This window comes from Fukomys damarensis, unplaced genomic scaffold, assembly GCF_012274545.1.
Source record: "Fukomys damarensis isolate Sample0158 unplaced genomic scaffold, DMR_v1.0_HiC HiC_scaffold_4, whole genome shotgun sequence".
In the NCBI taxonomy this organism is placed as follows: Eukaryota; Metazoa; Chordata; class Mammalia; order Rodentia; family Bathyergidae; genus Fukomys; species Fukomys damarensis.
Genome location: NW_022900916.1, coordinates 68228127 through 68236266, shown reverse-complemented (window position 1 = coordinate 68236266; position 8140 = coordinate 68228127). Strand labels below are relative to the sequence as shown.

The following is an 8140-nucleotide window of genomic DNA, read 5'->3' as shown; positions in this document are numbered from 1 at the left end:
AAAAGATATAAACTCCTCCAATACATTGAAAGCATCTGTGTTAGTTATAAATAAGTCCCATATAAAAATACCGATCGATTCAGCAATGAGTGCTGAAAACACTGTTACCACTTTCCTTCCTTCCCATTGCTTGTCTGAGACCATTCTCTACCATGAACATTATAACATTTGCCTACTCCTACCCATGTTTGCTTAATTTCAGTCCTATACGTAAATGGGGTCCATGGTCACTGGGTCCTCGGCAATGACTTCTTTTTTCAGAGTTCCCTTATTTTATCCATGTGCATATCTTGCATGGCTGCATTTCACCGCCACTCACATTTTCAAGGATGTCTCAGGTCTTCTCTCTTTAAAAGGAGATGCCTCTGCTTTTCTACTCGAATGATGACTTGCTTTAGTCTAACATTTGGGGAGTTCACATCTTTCACAGACATTCCAACATATCCTTTTCAGTATGTAACGCTGCTGCGGAGCAGACTCTATCATCAGCCTGATATCTTCTTTGCAAATAGCTTGCATTTTCCTACCTAGATGAATGAACAATTCTTTCTTCACCTTCGAACTAAATGACCAAGGTGATTCCATGTTGAACACTGACAATTTTCCTTTGAAACTGTTCAGGCCACTTTCCTCTTCCTGTGTCTTCCAAGAGTTGGAATCCTCCACTTGATGGGCTGAGTTCTCTAAATTCACCAGTTTTCGTGTGTTTGTCTCTGTCTGCCTTTCAAAATTTATTCCATTTCTCTTAAGTGCTTTAATCTTGTTTTCTTCTGTAAGCACTGTGATTATTGCAAGCCTGTTCTCTATCAGAAGTATAATTTTCTGCCACGCCTGCTCTTGTCCTCTATGGAAGACATACAAATGTGGCCCTGTGACAGTGTCATGCTCTCTGTCCCCTGGGCTCCTCAGATTTTCCACCATCTTCTCCTGTTCTGTTTGGCCATTCACTGTCTGAGTTCTTATTTTGCTGAATTTGTGTTCTTATTAAGCTCTTTTATTGAGTGATATTCTGTGTTCTGAGTTATGGTTTCTTCTAGGCTGGGTTTCACATTTTAGATGCTATATTCTTTTCTTCCTTCCTCTCTTTTTGGGGGAGAAGTATGGTGTGTTTGTCCAGCCTGCCCTCTAATATAATGTCAGTGAATTCTTCCTGGCTTTCTTCTCACTTTAGCTCCAAGATAGAGGTTAAGGATGTTGTCTTATGTACATGTTTTTTGTACCCATGGTCCTGGGACTGACTGAATGGCCAGCTAAATTGTCAGCTTTTTTCAAAAGAGCTGATCTGTTCTCCATCTTCCAGGCTTGGTCCAATGTACCATGCCTAGGTTTACATCACTGAGGTGGAAATACCCGCCCCCATGGAAGACATCCTTCTGCTACAAATAAATTCCAGTTCAGTGTGGAGCATAGAACCTACATTCTATCAGGAAGTATCAGCCTTGTCCTTGATCTCCTCTGTTTCATTGATTATCTCTCTACAGCCATTCCAATTCTTCCACTCCAAAAGAAGAACACAGGGCCACGGATGGAGCTCAGCGGCACAGCACCTGCCTGGCAAACTCTAGGCCCTGAGTTCAATTCCCAGTACCAGAAAAAACGAAGAACATAAAGGTTACTCATAACGGGAATGCCTGGCAGTTAGTGATCGGTGGGTGTGCTGTGAAGAGAGGGAAGGAAGACTTTCACTTAGAACTTTCGAAGCACCTCCCTCCTGTAGTCTCACACCTGTTCCTGGTTCCTAACTTCTAGGGGCTGCCTACTCAGAACTACACCTGTTTCTTTCTCTCTGAATGAAGTAGTGACACTTTTCACAAGAATTCTTAATATTTTACTAAGTCGTCTTCTTTTCAAAGCACTGCTTTTGAGGATGTGGACAGTGTTAACAGTGAAGTACTTAGAACTGACTTCCTACTGGGTCTGGATTCCAAAGGCCATGCTCAAGTGTGATCATTTGTTAGAAGAACTCACAGGGCTTAGCATTCATTCTTATTCACAGCTAACACTGATTACAGTGAAATGATACATAGCAAAACTAGCCATTGGAAAAGGCACCCCAGGGCAAAGTTCGGAAGATACCAGAAAAAAGGTCCAAGTATCATCTCCTGGGTTCCACAGTGTCTTGATGACTAACCACAGTCCCTGAAATTCCAGGCTCCATAAAGGAAAGCAGGTATTTCGCATATACCACATTACTTACACAGGAAGCTAAATGTATCTTTTAGGGAAAATTTCCTATCAATATATGGGAAATATTACCAGCACGGTTCCCACATACCAACCAAGGGCCAACCTCAGAAACAGGTTTTTCTAAGGACAGCAGTCTTGGGCCTGCCAAGCTCTCCTGCAGACCTGTCTTGGTCCTACTTCTCAAAATTTGGCATGTGATATGCACATGGGTTCTTGGGCCACTTAAACTTTAATGTCTGCACTATTTCCTCCGCTTACTCTTCCTACACCAAAATAGCATTGCGGGGCAGCAATGGAACAGGCAAGAGCCATGGAGGAGAAGACGGTGGTGGTGATGGTGCTGTCCTGGGGGCCACTGGGGGCTCCTTCGGGTGGCCACATCCAGCGAGGCCTGGGCACAGTGACAGATGGGCAGGCAGCACCAGCTTGGCCTGCACAACTGTGGTGTTCCCCTCATGCCAAGGAGGCCGCAGTCCGAGCCGAGCTGGAGGCTGCTCCCTTCCTTTTGCCCTGCTGTGGGATGAAATCCAGCTGAGGCGCCTGGCTAACCCAGCTCTGTCCAGCCTGGGGAAGCAGCAAGTGGTCACTCAAGTTAAGGTTACTTTACCACATGTGAGAAGCAGAAGACAGAAGCTTGGGGAAACAGTCTAGGAACAAAAGATTCGCCAAGGACAAGATTTGGCAGAGACATGCAGCAAAAGATAATCTATGCAGTTATTCCTAGAGAGAAGTTTGGTTTGATCTGGAACCGGGCTCAGTGCCATACAGCATTTCTGTGTGCACAGCCAAGAGGGGAGGGACATGAGTCCTATGCAGGATAATGGACAGGTCCTGAACTCCAATGCACTGCATTTATAATAACCAGGCCCCAGGAGGATGCCGCAGCGGGCCAGCTGACTTCTGTCGCTTCCCTAAATTTAGGAAGAGGCTTAAGAAGATAGCGGACGTGGACTCCACATTTTTGAACGTTGCTGAGGCACAGAACATCTTCAGTCAGGTTCTACACTACTGATCAGAAAGACACCCATGGCTTAGTGGAGACCTTTAACTTCAGACCACAAGAGTTCAAATATATATCTGTCATCACTGAGGTGGAGTAAAACAGACTTGAAGCAGGACCAAAGTGTTCCCAGAAGCAGGATAAAACTTCGAATGCAGTGTAAAGGTTAGCCCTGCAGAGTCAGGGCAGCCCTGGATAGTCTAGAGCCCACCCTCCCTTTGAACCCAAGAGCTCAGTGTCTCTCACGAGCAGTCTGTAATGAGCTGTCCTGTGTGCAGTTTGCAAGAGGTAATCACAGAGAGAAGCCTTAAAACTTGATATTCAGGAACAAAGGTGCCCAAGTATTCTGATAATTACCTCTCAGCATGCTTGAGAGTTCCTTTTAAATGTTTCTGGTCAAGAGACCACCAGGAATCTCCAGGACACTTCACTTGATTTCACACAGTGTAGTAGTGCAACTACATTCTGGCCATTTTAAACTCATAACTTGCAGGTCTACATTTCTAGGAACTTGTGACAGGACACTAAGTTTGAAGATCTGCTGTAGTTAGATGTGGAGTCTGTGCAGTCTTCCCGTGTGCCAATCAGTGGGCCAAAGGAGTAACTCCCATAACCCTGTTTAGACTCTAAAACGACCATAAATTCCCATCAGGATAAAGACTTTACCGAGAAGCCCCCAGAGGTATCTTTAGTGCAGCCTGTCTGGAGTGTCAACAGATTTCAGATATCGTTGGGTAAACAGGCACAGCACCTACATATGGTAGTTACGGCTCCTGCTCCTCTAACTCTGCCTCTTAGAAGTTGTGTGTTTGGAGGGGGTGAATCAGCGCAGTGCCAACAAAGCAATTTCTCTGAGAAATAAATGGGGGCTCAGGGAAATCTACTAAGCTTCCCACTTCACTGTCTAATTCCCTTTCCACGACCTCTCCGTGTTCATTCACTCACACTGTCTTGGCCTAAAGAGAAAGGCAGTGACAGCCACACAGCTGAAGTTCAATCCTAAGGCCTTATAAATTCCCCAGCTCCAAAATAGGTGAGGTGAATTTTAGCTGAATGTAATGCTGTTTTGAAACCTTGAACATTCTTACGTCTGAAGTTGACATGAAATTTCTAGGCAGGCAGATATGCCATAACGTGCATCAGTACTACCTCGATGACCTCTATTAGCTTCATTTTTTTCTTTCTTTCTTTTTTTTCTTTTTTTTTTTTTTTTTTTGGTACTGGGGATTGAACTTGGGTCCTTGAGCTTCCAAAGCAGGTGGCGGAACCACTGAGCTGAATCCCCGGCCCATTCTTCTTACAATTTTTATCACTTGAATAGCTAATATGTTGTATACAAGGGGAGAAATTTTAAAAGAGTTCAAATGTTCTCTTTTAAAAAAAACAGGAGGATATATAGCATGTTTTAACACTTCCTACTCACTTAACTGACTCAAAATATTTATTCTATTTTCTTGTTCACAAAATCATGCGAGAAGTATTTAGGAAAAGAAGCCTGTCCCTGTAAATCATTGTCTACATAGTTTAACAGAATTCTGTCCTCAAAATGAGTGTGATAATTCTATTCTTGAAACTGATATGGTATGGGGAAAGATGAATAAATCTGCCAGGGACCAAAAGAGAAAATGTTTAATTTCTGACATCTAACTGGTAGAGCTCAGACACGAGAGGAACTGATCACGCTTGACAGCATCTGGACGCAGGTGAAAATGCATCTACCTGCACACAGGTTACTCCAGTGATCTCAGATCGGACGGTAAGACGCTAACACTGCAACACAACTTAATGTATGTTCAATAGTAAGGAACTAGGTGTGCGCCCCTCACCACACTGTCCACGTCACTGTCTCCATGAACTACAGGGCTCCGCAGTCTTCTGTCGGCCCTCCTACGAGTCACACTGGCTCAGCGACACACGTGGCACCAAAGTCAAACAGGCTGAATAACCGACTTTTTTTAACCAGAGAAAGAAAAAGTGGCCCGGCTTGAATGTCCTCCTCCTTTTCCTACAAATTGAAACTCCTGCCCTAAACAATTTCCAAACCCACGTGAAAGGGGCCAAACGGAGCAGGGAATGAAGCATCCCAAGGTCTGCTCTGGGCACGTAATGATACCAACAAAGTTCCCAGGACCCAGACAGCAATCAGAGTGCTGCGATGGCCCTGCTCCTGCTGAACACGTTCCTCCTAACTAGTCGTGGTAAAATTAATGGAGCGACAGTGGGCATCTCCCTTTTTCCCCCTTTCTCTTTTTACTTCTCTCTTCCAAGCTTAGACAGTTACACAAGAGTGGGTTGCTTTGGTTACCATTAAATCAGTCTCACCTCATATCCTTTCACAAGTATAAAATTAATTCCGAGTGATTCTGATGGCAGCAACTGTACCCCGGCCCTGATCAAACCTAATTACAGTTTGATGCGGAGTCCCTGTCATTGTGGCCTGTAGGTAATAGAGCCTGTATTTTAACCATCAGTGCCTGCAAAATGAATAGCAGCGATGAGAGGCCGGCGCATTGTCTATGGTGACCTGCTCTCCATCCCTTTGTGGACGTCATTGATCAGCACACCAAGACGGGCTATTATCCATTATTCCATCTTACAATTAGCGAGCACCTGGCACACAGGCAGTCAGGAGCTCTTCACTTTCCATTTGTATCCATGTGAGCCCCCAGCACTGGCCCATTATAGTACACCAATTTCCCTTCATTAAAGGAGGAAATAGTAAGGAACGGGCCGGGGGAGGAACAGCTGTTACTAAGCCTCCTTTCTGTTTGCAAGAAGCAGATATTAACAGAAGCCCTGCAAACGCTAGAGACGGCTGGGAAAGAGCTGGACTTTTAAGCATTCTCTTCTTGTTTTAAGAAGGTCTTAGAGACCGAGGACTTCCCCCAGCTCCCCCAGTTTGGTACGCTCCCAGATGAGCAAGAACGTGAGGACTCACACAGTTCTCAGAAAAGGCAAACCAGATGCATTTTGCTAAGTCCTGGCCATGGATTTAATCGGCTTCTCTTTTGACATTACCAATCTTTATTTGCAGAACTCAGCCCACTTTAAGAAAGAGGACTGCTTGTCTTTGGTGGCAAATATATTTCAGAGTTTTAAAAAATTTTTTCATGAATCAGTTAATTATGATGGCTCTTTTGTAGGGGTAAAAATCTAACAAAGATTTTTTTTCCCAACAACAGTTAACAGGCAAGTTTTGAGCCTTCAAGATAGAGGACTTCTATTTTCCAGATGGCACCGGACACTATGACAACAATTCAGAAGCTAGGGAGGAAGCTGAGTAAGAAAGTGGGGTCACAGGTTAAGGCCTTGCTGTGGCCTTGGGGACTTCAGATAGGATTTTGCCAGCTTGAGTCTCTAGGGCCAGCCCACCTGGCCTGTAGTAGCCCCTGAAAGAGCTTTCTACCCAGACCCACCAGACCTTCTTTTTTTATTTTTATTTTTTCATTTTCAGAGTTTAGTGGTACATTCTAGGTATACAGTACAGTTACATTCATCACTGGGATCTTGCACCTTTACATGACAGGTCTTGGTTCTCATTTTTTCCCCTTACCCCTGCCCTCCTTCCATTCCCTCCTCCCTCCCCTATTTAGAAAGACTTTGTTTCCATTTTTTCCTTTTCTCATTTATTTTCTTTTCCCTTATTTCCTTTCTCCTACCCTTCCCACTTCCCCTACATAGTTTGATGCAGCCATCCCCCTGCTGGGCATCTTTCCAAAAGAAAAGGAATCACACCACAGTGATATATGCACATCCACATTTATAGCAGCATGGTTGGTAATAGCTAAAACTTGGAAACAGCCCAACTGACCAGCAGTTAGAGACTGGATAAAGATGTGGTTTTTCTATAAAAAGGAGTACTATTCAGCCATAAAGAATGAGAAATGAGAGACATTCATAGGAAAATGGATGCATATTGAGGCCATACTCTTAAGTGAAATAAATAGGACACACCAAACCTTTTTAAGAGGGTGTATTGAATTGACAGGTTCCTGAGCAGAATAACCTATGGCTAAGAGCTATATCTGCACAGAATATAGAGCCCAGCCCCACACAGTCCCTCACCAGCAGCTCATATTTCTCTTTACCTCACCTCTCTTTCCAGCACCCAAAAAACAAGATAGACAAAATGAAACAAAAATTAATTGTTTGTCTTGCAAGAAGTGTTTGTGGTAACTCAAGTTTACAATTACAAGGATGAAAAGAAGACAAATTCTCAAGGAAGCTCAAGTTGGCCCCTGAGTATTTCCTCACATAACACAAATGTTGGTGAATCAGTCAGGCAAAGTCAAATACTGCAGATTGCACATCATTGAACTGTTGTCACAGGATTTTTGCTTTCTGCAGTACTGGGGATTTACACGAGGTGAGAGAAGAGACATCAGTCATCAGACCTACTTCATGCACATACTCCTTGCCCTCTCCAAAAGGACTTGTGCTCTCCGCATGGCTGCTCAGGTCTCTTGGAACCGAGTCACTGATGAGGGAGAACAAGTCATGGAACCCAGGTCAAAAACAGATTTGAAGAAACCAAGAAGCAAGATCATTGTGTAGGACCTGGAATTGCTGCTGCCATGCAGGTGAGGATCCCTGTAAAACGGGTGTGGGGGTTATTTGATAATGTAGAAAGATAGTAACTGAAAAAAACTTACGATGCAAAATTATACATAGTGTGGGGGTGTGGTATGAACAACTGCAAGGAACTACTTCAAACTGCTAATAATGACTAGGTAGTGGGATTATGAGAAATATTCATCTTTCCTGTGCTACTCTTTATTTTCTGATTTAAATTTATCTGAGGAATAGAAGAATGAGTAAGTACTACTCTCATAATCTAAAAATAAACTTAAAAAATAAAGTCATAAATCTCTCAGTCCTTGACAGAAATACACCCACATCGTTCCACACATAGCTGCCTCACCTACTGCTCTTTTCAGAACCAGTTAAGGAAAT

General features: G+C 43.6%; 1 pseudogene; it reads left to right on the top strand.

Moving 5' to 3' along the window:
- The first annotated feature begins 2497 nt into the window (after positions 1 to 2497).
- Positions 2498 to 3350, top strand: LOC104849198 (annotated as a pseudogene).
- The last annotated feature ends 4790 nt before the right edge of the window (positions 3351 to 8140 follow it).